This window comes from Egretta garzetta, unplaced genomic scaffold, assembly GCF_000687185.1.
Source record: "Egretta garzetta isolate BGI_Z169 unplaced genomic scaffold, ASM68718v1 scaffold5, whole genome shotgun sequence".
Classification (NCBI taxonomy): Eukaryota; Metazoa; Chordata; class Aves; order Pelecaniformes; family Ardeidae; genus Egretta; species Egretta garzetta.
In genome coordinates this window covers 4,229,186-4,242,142 of record NW_009259707.1, presented here as the reverse complement: position 1 = coordinate 4,242,142, position 12,957 = coordinate 4,229,186, and the positions used below count along the sequence as shown (strand labels likewise).

The 12,957-nt window shown below is 47.4% G+C and overlaps 1 protein-coding gene across 1 annotated transcript in view; it reads left to right on the top strand.

The window, feature by feature from the left end:
* The window catches only part of MAP4K4 (mitogen-activated protein kinase kinase kinase kinase 4), a gene marked incomplete at its 5' end in the record, with an annotated part of 164,981 nt that overhangs the window by 8,490 nt on the left and 143,534 nt on the right, over positions 1-12,957 (top strand). The window lies entirely within an intron of this gene.

Here is a 12,957-nt window from a genome sequence, read left to right as displayed (position 1 = left end):
TGGCACTGCCCTGGGAGAAGGTCTGCTGTGGGCTGGGGTCGGCGGCGCGGCCGCTGGTGGTGCTCCACGGCCGCTCGTCTGCTCCCTCCCCTGCCTGCCTTGAGACCCCTTTAACTCCCTGGCTCTGGAGCTGCTGGCGAGGTCCACTTGGGTAATCTTCCCACCACCCCAGCCGGGGAAGTCCTAAAAGATCCCTCTGGGCACTTTGCATTTGCAGCTTTGGAGGCGCAGGTGCTGCCCTGCTCCTTACCTGCCTCCGGAGGCTTTCCTCCTCCGGGTGGAAATGCTGGTCCTCAAGCCCATCCATAACGCCTGCCTGCCTGGGCTGTGGCTCCTCACTCGGTGTTGCATTATCCCCCAAAGCGGCTTTTCTTCTCGGGAGGCCTAGGGAGTTCCCCTTAGCTTCACCAGACATTTTAGGGCTCTGAAAATCGGGCTGGTTTTAGGTTTGAATGTTGTACCAGTCCATGGTGTTGACTGGTTGGCTCTGGTTCCTGCACCAGGCAGCTTCACCAGAGGACAGAGGTGAGATGGGAGGACTTTACTGAAGTAGGTAAAAGAATGGCAGCAGCTTGAAATACTCACTTGCACCAAATCTGAGTTTTATTAGCTTCCCGAGGACTACCGAGGTGATAAGTTTACTCCTGCTGGTTTACCTCAAAGACGATGCACTTTGGTTGGGATTTTTGCATTTGGAACTGTTAAAAATTACTTGAAGTCTTAAAAATGTTAAGTCAATTGCAGTTAAGATCTGGAATGTTCAATTGCTTCTTCCCAGGATTTTATGGGAGTAGCTGTAGGGGATGTCAGTGGGCAAGAGTTCACGATTCTCATTTAAACAGTAAACTCAAACCAAAATAAACTTTTCTCAAAACCTGCCCCCTGTACTTGCTGCTATCTAATGGTATTGGGTCGTTTTGTTTTCAAACCTAGGAAAGAAAGGCTTAAGGTCAATAGGCCTTGATGTGTTATAGTAAATTGTACCATGCCGTACTTGGTTTTATGTATCTTAACAGAGACCTCCCCCCAACATCATTACAAGGCGTTATTTTTCTTAATTTTTGTGCTTCACAAGGAAAATTGGGTAGAATATCTAAAAGGAAGCAGAACTGTGCCATCTTCCAAGGCTGTCGTCAGGAGGGAATACTTCTAGCTGAGTTAGGAGCCCTTGCAGGTAGGGATACGGAATGCTGGCGGACCCTTAGCTGTAGTGCCACTAGCATGTGCTACTGCGATAATCAAAATAATTCTTGGGGGATCTGGTGCAGCAGTTTTTGCGTATAATGATGAGTGAGGTATTTGCTGACTGGAAGCCTTAACTGAGTTTCTTTCGTGCTCCTTCAAAAAACTGTTAGTGCTGTGTATCTCCGGTTATTTTATGGTGGCCTGATAGGTGAAAAATGCATTTAGTAGGGAGAGCTGCAGATGTGCACGTCTGGTCTGTAATTTACAGCTTGTTTCTGTCCAGTGGGCTTGGATGGTGCTTTTGAAAGGTGCTTAAGTAGGTAGGCTGCCTGCTGTCCTTGTGCTGTCTAAATCTGAGCTGTGTGCTCTAGGACTCGCCATGGAGAGAAATAGGACAGGGGAATGGCCTCTGGAGATAACTACCCTAGGATGAGATAAATTGCTCTTTACCTGAGTCTTTGTCTGTTAATTATAACGGGAACTTAGGATGAATGTCTCGGCTGTGTGTCTTCTCGATGTCTAAGGTCGGACAGGTTGACCCTGCTCTGTACCGTGCACGTAGTAGCTCCTACAGCTCGTCGTCTTTGTGGGATATATAGCAGGAGCGAAGATGCCTTTGTAAGTGGGTGTTGTGAAAGTGAATGATGCGTAAAACCCCTCTTGCCCATCACTGGGAGGGAAGCATCCCTTTTCCCAAAAGACTCATAAATAAGTGACCTGGTTTTGCATGCATGTACCAAGAGATGAATGTGCTTGCCCTCAGTTAGTATCTCCATACTCTTATGTGAAGGCCGGGAACTCAAATATAGACAGGTTTATTTCTGCAGAACTTCTGAGGGGTCTGGTTGAGAAGAACTATCAGTGTGAAAAGCAGTCAGTGCCTCCTGTCTCCTCTCCGTGCCCTCAGCAGTAAGCTCGAGGGTCGTTCCTGTTCAGATAAATTATACTTCTACAGAGAATGCATTTATTCTAGGTTACTGTTCTTCAGGAGAGAATTATAGAAATACTTCAACTCTTTTGATGATGTTGATAAGGGTTGTAATTAAGTGCCTGACATTCAAGCTATTTTTTTCAAAGGTGTGCTTCTCTGCAAGGTATCCTTTCCCATCGAACCTGGTTGGGTTTTTGTCATTTTTCTTTTTTCCCCATCCATGTCATTGTATTGCTTCTCCGTAGCTGTAAGCTCAGCTAGTAGAATTCAGTCTGGTTGTGAATCGTATTTTTAAATCTCAATCTGTTGAAAATTCCAGTATCTTTTCTCTAATTAACACTTGGGTTTTTTGAGGCAATATACTGCAAGTTCCTTCGGCAGCTACAGCGGACGTTCCTGAAGTAGTTGAAGTTTCATATTCCGCACCATTTGTTAAACCAAAGCATCAATTGCGTGGTGATCTCCCGTATAAACGCAGACGGAAGCAGAGCTCTCGTGTGCTGCTTCTTTGATACCCAAGTTATCCTCTGTGCTTTACTCCGGCGTGAGGATGTGGGAGGGAAGTACAGTGGGGAACTGATGGAATTTATTCCCAGCCACCCAGGAAATACCTGACAGAGGTACAATCCGCATCTCAGGACCAAAGTTCTGTGCTTTAATCAGAAGAGATCCCTTCTTTGCCTTAGGGGGGTAGCTGGGATCAGCTTCCGTGCTTGCCCAAGCCAAAGAGAGGAGGCACTTTGCATGTTGACCCTCTGGTCTCTTAAGAGCTGCCCAGAGGAAGGGGCTAAATGTTCTTGGGCGGCTGGGCAGCTGGGCCTGGTAGGGCGAGCCTCGTGGTACCCCTGCTTGTTTGGCCTGTGTTTGCGGTGGGATTGCGGCGTGCCGTCCTGCGGTTGGTGAGGTTTCTGTGTTTCAGTGGGTTTTGCAGAAAGCCCTGAGCTGAACTGCTCACATTTAACTGTATTGCTCTCTGTAACAGAGGTGGGGCAGGTATTAGGATATTTTTACCGTGACTAAACAGGAGTGTTAATACCTTTAAAATTGGCATATTGATGTTTATGGGCAGATACCGCATTACAGTGGTAGCTTCGGGGGCCTTCTGCTGCGTGTGAGAGCTCTTGGTTGATTTAAAAAGCAAATAAATAACATTTCAAAGCCACCCTAACACAATCAAGCACATTAAACCGAAAATGCAAGGCGATGCTATACCCTTCGCTTATCCTGCAGCCCGCTGTTACTTTGGCAGATTAAGTTAATGATGTACTGTCGCAGGAGAAGGAACAAAAGACGCAGCGCGGAGAACTATGGGGATGTCTTGGATGCGGAGGACCTCCCCGATTTCATGGCAGGCGTTTCGTATGCCAGCGCCCGACGCGCGTGCCCAGGGGTGCGCTCGGAGGAGTCCCTGCGCTGCAGGGGCTGGGGCTTTGGCAGAGCTGGCGCGCCTCCAGGCTCCCTTAAATTGTCGCCTTCGCCTGTGTTTCTGGTGTGGTCTTGCGGGGGAAGAAAGAATGTCAGCCTATTAATAGTGTCGGCGCAGGCTTTCTCCTCTTCATCTGTTAAAAATCGCTGGAATGCTTTGAATAACAAATTACCGAAAAATCTTATTTTTTTTTAAATTTTAAATCTGAGTGTTGGGAAGGGTGCTCTTTGCTCCTTCCTTTCCCCCACGTGAAGCACAATGACATTCTCTGATCGGGCTTGTCCTTGGGAACTGTGGAGAACGCTTTACGCAGCTCCCGCTGCGTGTTTCAGGTTCTCGCCAGGAGTTAAGTTCTGGAGCGATGACAAGTGAATATGGAGAAAATGTCTCAAGTCATGTGAAAGAAATGTTACTTGCTAAATAACTTGAGTGTTAAAAGAAGGGATGGGAAAAGCTTTTCTTAGCCTTTGTGGAAGTCTTATATGGCAAGGAATGAAAATCTTTAATATTGACCTAATTTTTTATTTGTATTTAAGATGAAAGAGCTGTTGTGAATGACTTGCTTGTCTTACATCTCACTGGCTTTATGGTTTTCTGAATGGCTTGGGGCAGTAAATCAGTCCTGAGTAATGCTACCTTTCCTTAGGTTTCCTCTGAGGTAATGGAAGAGCGCTCTAGTTTCCTCTTCGGGAATAAAAATATACTAGTTATTGAGCAGAATTCTTTCCAGCTAAGTTGCTGAGTTTGGAGGTGCCTCCTCATGGACCGAGTGTTGTGGCAGCGCTTGCGTTTGGGGTTTTGGGAAAGGAAGAGAGGAACGGGCAATGAAACCGCTGCCGCCGTTGACGCTTTGGTCACAGCTCGAGCACTTGCTGCGATCGGGGTTTGACTTTGGAGCGTCCTCTGCTGCTGCTCTGCACCTCTCAGCTTTTCGATAACAAAGCGCGTAGTCAGCGCGTGCTGTTGTTGTAAGGAAATATGTTTTGTATACATATGGTGTGGTTGCACTGGGCTGTATGGGAGAGGGGAAGGTTTTTATTTTGTGCTCCCCACCAGTAGGATTTCCTATTGCAGAAAGGAGAAGGGAAGGTTAAGCAGGCAGCTGAAATGCCCTGGGTGGTATCTGGTTACTTTATTCCAGCAAGGAGAGGGATCCTGCTTGCTTGCACGGTACAGAGCTGTGCTGAAAGCACAGGGTCTTGGAGATACCCCGACCCACTGGAGAATCTACTGGCCCAGTAGCACCATAATGTAGTGCTTTCTCTGTAACTCTTCCTCTGCAACTCAGCTGGGAGAAGATGGGAAAAGGGAATGTGAACAGCATTTCAAATCTGTAAAGATGGCATCAACTTAGTTTGTAGATCCTTGGGAGTTCGGAAACAAATCCTTGGGTATTAAAGCATCGTGTTCCCGTTAACGTCCGTTCACCCTGCAGGATCAACATGCTTAGGAGAAGAGGAGATGCAATTCTTTTTGTGGGTGCCATCACCTGAACTGTTGACTGATGTGAAATGGCACGTGTACGCGAAAACCCACCGAAGAGGGTGTGGGTGGTGCGGTACCTCTGGGGGGGCGCTTTGGTCTGCTGAGCTTTGACTGCTCCCGAGTCTGCATCAGTGGTGGTGGACGGTGCCGACTCGGCAGAGCCTCTTCTCACCTCCTCTGCACGGAGCCGGTGCTCAGTGGAAGAGCGAGGGGTGCCCGATAAACGGGGAATCTCGTAAAGCCCCTCGCGTTGCTAAGCTTTACCAAAACCTGGCTTTTTGTCAAGGTCAGCTGGAAAGTTGGGAGTGCGTTTTCCTTCCAAGAACTCTTGGTTTAAAGCTCAATTAATTGTATGTCAGTTACCATATGTGTTACGATAATAACCAGGAGTGGAAAGGACTAGATTTATTTCAGTAAACATTTCACCTAGTAAAAATTTAATAGCTCACCGGCCTTCAAAGGGCATTCTTTTTTTTTTACCCTGTGCAGATTGTGCACCCAGCACCAGTACAGAGTGTTTCCCCGAGAGCCGTGTTTATAACCTGACCTTGAGATGCTGCTCTTCCAGAGAGATGGATGGGACTGTTCCAAGGATGCTCAGTCCTGAGTTTCTTTGCAAGGCGCAGATTGGGTTCGCCTGTGCTGCCCTGAATTCTGTGGGTTTCTTTTAACAGTGACTACGGACAGCTTTGAAAGATGATAAAAACAACAGGCTGAAACGACTGGAGGCTTGTGTCTGAATCACAGCCATCAGCAAAACCACCCAGTTTCAGGAACCGTTCTGCGTGACAGCAGAAAAAGTCTTATGAGCGCCCAAGCCAAACTTCTCTTCGACGAATACGTGATTTCATGATTTGAATGTTTTGAGGGAAATGTTTTGAATGTCTTTGCTGTCTTAGGCCGGCAGGAATAATATCCTTAACACATTAGGCAGACCGCCTGTATATTTATGATTTAAAAGGCATAAATGTCATCTGAGAGAAAAGGAAGTGCGGTGGAATGAGAGCATGGTAGAGGTAATCCTTCTTACTGCAGTGTTCCGGTCTGTATTGCTTTAGCTTAGATTGTTTTTCTAAAGCTAGAAGTACTTTGGCTGTCCAGGATCAGGCCCCATCTGCTGGATTCAGTGGAAGCAAACTGGGTATCACACCGACTCCGAAGCTTGGGGTTAGAGCCATGGGCAAAGGCTTGCACGTTTTTGGTTCGAGACAATGTTCCCTTGTCAGACTTGAGAGAAAAAAAGTATTCTTTCTAGAAACAGCACTTTTTGGAAGTGCCTCGTGTCTTACACAACTGTGACTTGTTCTTTGATCTTTTCTCATAGAATGAATTCTCCATTCTTGCCCTTTTTTAGTGGTGGCAGGTCTCTCTCTCTCCCTGTGGTTTGTTTTGCCCTTCTCGCTCTCTTCCCTCGCGCTCATCTGATGTGGGTGAATTCCTCCTGCCGCTCTCCCTTCCTCTAAACTCTACACTCATCGTCCTTTGCATTTCTTCCTCTAGGCTGGTCTGTGGCTTTTTTTCTTTTTTTGTTATAAAAGTAACTAGCAAATAGAAGGGATATGGTTAAATCCGTGTGACTTCTGGTGTTGGCCAAGATGAGTGAGGTTTGTTTGTTTTCTCATTAATGTGTTTCTCCGCACGCATTCCGTACCTTCTTTAGATCTTTTTTTGTGGTCTCTTTTTACCCTGGCTTTCCGAAGAAATGAGGCTTTGTCTGTTTTACCCTGTCCGCAACACTTTTTCAACCTCAGGGCTGACTTCAGCTGTGTTTTGGTTTGGGGTACGGGTCTGAAATCCTTACAAGTTTCACGAAAAATTGATGACTAGGGTAGACGTGAGCGAGAGAGCCCATCTGCTCTTCTCTTACCCCTTGCTTCCCCGTGGAGAAAGCCTGTTCAAGTCCCTCTTCACTGGGCACTGGGAAGATCTGTGCCTAGGACGAGGGGTTGGGGCTTACCTCTGCTCACAGTGCTGTTTGCCTGCGAGGTGGAGGCAGAGGGGTCGCAGTTGTTAACCCGAAAGCTGAGCGGAAAAGGGAAGGAAGATGGTGTCTGGTCTGCCCCCTGCTCCACGGGGGTAAGATGGGTGGCTATCACAAAATGTATTTGTTTTCTTTCCCCCTGTCTTTCGGACAAGACCGTGGTCCTGAAGTTAGGGGGTGCTCTGTGGGGATGCTCCCTCCCAAGCGCTGAGGGCGTGAGGTTTGTGTACACTAACAAAAGTGCATGGCAAGGCTTTGTCTCGCCGAGGCTCGCCGCCCTTGATGCACACTAAGTCCATCTGGTTAAAGCCTCGGGTACTTAGTGTGTGCTGCTAACCTCGGGCAGTAAATCCAGGGCCAGACGAGCTCCCCGAGGAGGTGGTGGACAAGGTGGGGATTTCTTTGCATTAGCCCTCGCCGCCACCTCAGCTGGTGCCTGACTGCAAAACTGCTAATAAACAGTCGTAAACCATGGATGCTTTTTCTCTTTGTCAGCTCCTGTCTGAATAGGGGCTTTTTCGTGACACATGCTTGTTTGCTCATGTTTCTCTGTTAGGAAAGCAGTTAAACCAGGCAATAACCACCACTAATTCAGTGCTCTGTTAAGCATGTAATAAACCAAGCCCCAGATCCCCCTGTCTGGAGCCATCAGAGACTGCCGCCCTTTGTTGCTCTCTTTTGGGGGAGGAGGGAAGAAATGGGGCACAACCGACTTGTTCGGTGTGGGCAGGGCAAAGGGGTGGCCGGGCAGGGGGAGAGGTACAACGGTGCGCATCGCCATCCTTCCCAGAAAGCGCAGGATCAAAACCCGGCCTTTGCGCTGTGCCTGTGATGGCAAACTGTCCTGGTGTCTGCCGCAAGTTTGTTTAAAAAAGGGATTGGCAGCTCCCTGTGGTTGGTGCCGGACGAACGAAGTGCCGGGTCTTGGCTCGTCCTCCTGAGCAAAGTGGGCGCCTCTTGTTGACTACAAGGCTTGCTGGCATTTTCTGACTTTTTTTTTTTAATCCAGGTGTGGCCCAGCTGTGGGATAAGCGGTAGCTGGTTCAGTTTTGCACTCTTTGCATCCATTGCCGAAATACAGCCTTCTACTCACTTACCAAGTAGACTTTGGGATTTTTTTTTTTTATTTTTTTTTTTTTTGCTGTTTGGGACTGGGTTTTCTTACCAAGCTGCTTGGTGCAAGTGCTGGTACAGAGTTGGAAACAAGGCAAAGTCTTTAGCCAATTTGTGGATAAATGTTTAGGATGGGTATCTTCCAGAGTTCTGGGAAACTCTTCATGTAAAAACAAAATTAAAGTGCTGCCTTATCTCTGAATTGCCCCTTTAAGCCTCAAGCCCAGCCTCCGTAAATCAGTTTGGTCTTTTACAGAGAGAATGGCTTCATGCTATTTCTCTGCATGATTTTGCAAAATGCATTTCCAGAGGCGAGCTTTCTTACACATATGCAGAACAAATCTTAGCAAAACATTTCACTTTCTTCTGTCTTCAGACTTATGAAAATGAACTCCATCATGACTTTTCAAAGTGTGGGTTTAAGCAAAAGCTCTCAAGGCATTTCAGTGCTGATTCTGATGCAGCTGTTAGCTTAAGGAATCTCTTTAAACTGGAGGTGGCTTTAATTATATTCAGTCGAGGAAAATGCAGTGTTGAGCTGGATAAACTGTAGTTTAGCTGATACTTATTTTGAGGTTGGGTGTGGCAGGTAAAAAAGACATTCTGTCAGAAAGATGGAAGGACTGGTTTGAAATGTAGTACAACTGATTTTTAAAAACCTGCTCTAAAACTTTTATCCTTCTGCAACCTATTTTACCAGCGATGCCATCCAGGGAGAGCACCACCCCGCTTCGACTGCTCTGTCTTAAACCATTGCAATGCTTCTGGCTTTCCAAAATTTGATGCTACTTTTAGATGCTCAGTGCAATTCCTGCAGGACATTTAGCGTAGGAGAATTTTGTTTTCCGGTCCTTTAGGTATAAGGAGGTGCCCAGTGGCTCTGTAAACCCCGAATGGCAGCGTGCAAGACTGTAAGCGTTTAGGCTACTGGTAGAGAGGGAGCAGGGGAGTTGAGGGAGAAGAGCAGGTCGTCCCCCTGGGTCTGACTTCAGCGTGTTGGCTTGCAGCTTCCACGTGGACTGTCACCACATCCCGTCTCTGGTTCTGCGGGTTAGCCTGTGTGATCGTCCCCCTGAGACTGTGTGGGCATCACAGCTTTACGAAATGCTTCATTTAATTCCTCGGGATGGTAATAACATTTGGTGAGGGAGCTTGAAACGTGGCGTGGCTGACTGCCCTTTGAGCCTGGAGCTTAGTCACTGTTTCCCTGGCCGGTTGCGCTTCTCCTTCCCAAATGTGGCCGGGGCCACCCTCTCTCTGTGCAGGAGCGATGCTCTCCCCTCGGGAGCTGCCTGCCCCTCTGCTTTGATTTGGACCACGCTGCCCAGGGGAGCTGCTTTCCTGCCCTCCCCGGGTACAGAGCGGGTGGGAGAGCTTGCGGGACACGCCAGGCTTATTATACTCATAGTTCCCCAGCCTGCCAGGTTTACCAGGTGTAGTAAAATTAGTTATCTATTCAGATTTTTCTCACCTTGTGGCTGAATTGAGGCATGCATAAGGGTGTCTGTGGCCTTGTGCCATATTGTGAGCAACGGGGGATGAAGAAGATGCTGACGTACATCTTCTTTCCAGCATTATGTGTGCTGGTTGCCACTGTACCCTTATTTAGTCTTTCAGGTGCAGGATAATAATGCAGTGGTCTTTCCGGTAGCGGCAGGCAGCAAATTATAAAGATCAAAACTCTCCCACTCGGATATCTGCAATTTTGAATGTACTCACATAGCCTTTTTTCCAGGAAAACCACGATCGCATCCATCACTCAAGCTGTTTTTTAAGATTCCTTCCCCCACCCTCTCCGTTGATCTGCAAGGAGGTGACAGTTGTGGTAGGATTGAGCCAAGTCTGTTTTTTAGGTATTAGGAGGTACTTAGAGGAGTTTCTGCTGAGACCACCATCTGGCCAGGGATTCATTTGCTGAGGAGCTGCACCGATTCCAGGGGAAAACTGTTCGGATGTGGTGTGTACGGTACTAGCAGGCTGAAAAGGCATTAAGGGAAGGTGTAGGCTGCTGTATGGTTACTTTAGGACTGTGTGTTTCTTGAAGGTGTAACTGGACGGAAAATAGCAGGAAATCCAGGCAAATGGGCAGATCTGTCTCTCAGAGGGCTTGGTGCTGACCTGTGTAAGGCACTGGGTAGGCAAAAGGCTTTCATCGTTGGTAATTGCTCCTGTGTGGCAAATGCAATAATAATATAGGTGCCTGAGTACCTGGGAATCGCTCACTTGCCTCCATTGGTCTGGACCCGACCCATGCAGGGGTTGCTGAAAGCAGGTTACGTTCTTCAGAAAAGTTTAAACTGCTGCAGATTTCCAACTTGACCCCTTGAAATGTTTGCATTGCTAGAACAAACTTGGGAGCGAGATGCTCTTGTCCATGGACAGGGATCCTGTTTGTCCCACTCTGCTGAATTTAACCTGTTGTGTTTCATGCTCTCCATGCTGGGATCGATTGGAGATTAGAGCCGGGGTGGGGGGACGACACACAGGTCCCCGCTCTGGGGGGCATTGCACTGCTGGAGCTTCACGTTTAGGCACCAGAAAGATTAAAGGGTGCGCTTTGAAAAGATTCTCCTTCATCTCACTGATAAGCGGTGCTGAACAGGCGGAGGGAGAGGAGGTTAATGCCCCTTTTACCCGGGGTCTGTTTAAAGAAAGGCAGTCGTTTAGCTAAAATATACATCCACAGTTCATTTCTGTTTAAACTGAAATTACTGAGTAAAGAAAGGCAGCCTGGGAACAGATTAAGCCATATGCTGGGAAAGGAGCACATTTCTCTCAAGCTCTGTTGACAGCGGCACGCTTAAGGGTTTTCTGTATTAAATATTTGATAAATCTGTAGTAGACTTGAATTCTACGTGGCTTTAATTACTTTTGATTTTTTTAAGCCTGCAAGATTCTGTCATTTTTACTCATCTTCCCTTTTTTTCTGCCCCCCCACCCCTGACGGTCCTGTTTCATCATGGAATGAACATTTGGGTGTAGGGCTACGTTTGGGTATAAGGCTACGTTTCCAACTCTGGGAGGTCCAGAAAGCTCTGGTCTCGAAATTTATTGCTTCAGAAATACCTGATTAACTTTATTGTATTAGCGTGGGGTTGGTTTTATTGCTGCTTCCTATACATTCTTAAAAATGTATTATTAAAAGTGAAAGCATGTGTATTTGCTTCTAATGACCCCTTTCTTTCTCTGCTGTTGGCAGCAATTTGCTAGAGTGGTGGTAGTAGCCAGTGCACCCAGGGATGGGAGGGAGGGGTGGTAGGAGGGCGCTTGCCCCTCCTATGTTCTTTGAGAGATTTTATTTTACATTATTTTATTATTAGTCAGAAAATATTTAGAGGGTTTTTTTTGGGGGTGGAGAGAAACTGATTCTCCCTGTGCATTTTAAAGCAGCGTTCTGGATCTTCCTTTCCCATCGAGTTATAGTTGGAGGATATTTGCCCATCTGTGGGCCAGGAGCATGTAGGTGCCACCGTTTGCTTTCTCCCCGCCCAGCTCCCGGCTGAGCAAAGGTCGGACCTTTCACCTGCTCCTCGCTTTGCATTTCCAGCATTTGGAGAAACTCATCTTGCCGGGGAACCACGAGCACAGGCAATTTCTGATGAGCAGACGCACCCGCATTATCTCCCCGTGTGATTTATGTCAGGCGGCGCGGTCATGTTCCCAAAACACTGAATGGAGAGGGAGGTCAAGGGGAAAAAAAAAAAAAAAAGAGCCGAACCATAAGCAGTTGCTTGTAGCTGTTTCAGGCAATCTATTCTTGCTGCTGCTTTATCACTCACGTGCTTTGGGCCGGCAGACTCTGGACTCCAGAGGGGAAGAAAAAAAAAAACCAAAAACCACCAACAAACCCACCCCAGAGAGAACTTGATTTGCTTCTTCACAGTGCAGGTATCTTTCCTAGCAAGAACACAAATTTTTAAGGGAAGCTCACTGATCACATGTGAGCAATTGCAGTATTTTGTTGTGAGGAATCAGCTCGTTCCCATACAAAGCAGGGCTGCTAAAAGTACTTTCACCTGGCTAGGGGTGCAGGCTGGTGGCTAAGTCAGTCTTTCTCCATTTCTCCTTGCTTTGACCAGGTCTGCAGTTGTTTGTGTCTTCAGAAACCCTTTCCAGAGATGTTTTCTGTGATTTCATTTTTTTTCCCCTCCTCTAATGGTATCTTCTTGGTCTCTGAGTTTTGCATTCTCCATCCTTCAGAATATTTGATACTTGGGAAATTAATCTTTCTTCAGTCTGTTTTCTGCACGGTTGTAGGTATTTAAGAAATGCTGGAGACAGCTAAAACAAAAGACCTTCCCAGACAAAAAATGTAATGCAAGCCACCTGAGTAGCTTGGTCTTCTCCATCCACCTACTAGCAACCTTCCTTTTCCCTCAGCCTTAGGGCCTCCGTGAAGTCTCTCCCCTCCGGATTTGCCAAGCACTCAGTTGCATGTTAATCACCAGTAATAAAAAGCGCGCTTAAGATCAGACAAATGTCTAACGATACTTGTCAGGGCTAAATGTCTCCTCAGTCTCTGCAGCTCTTCCCAACAGTGGGCGTGGATGGAGCCATTCATACCCCTCAGATGCAGCTGAGCCACCGGCTCACCCGGGGGCGCTGGCTCAGCCATTTCCCTCTTGCCTCCTGCCTCAGGCAAAGAGGGGCATCGGGCAGATCCTCATTTCTCAGTGTATGATTGGGTAGGGGATGTGTTTGCTGTGTGCAGAACACTGGTGAAACTCCTGTTCTAAGAGGGCTCTGCTACTATGGACAGCCATGGTAAAGATGCTCCCAGTGTGGGGACGGGTGGTAGGGGCACGGTCATGTAGCTGGTTAGGCTGTGTCTGTGTC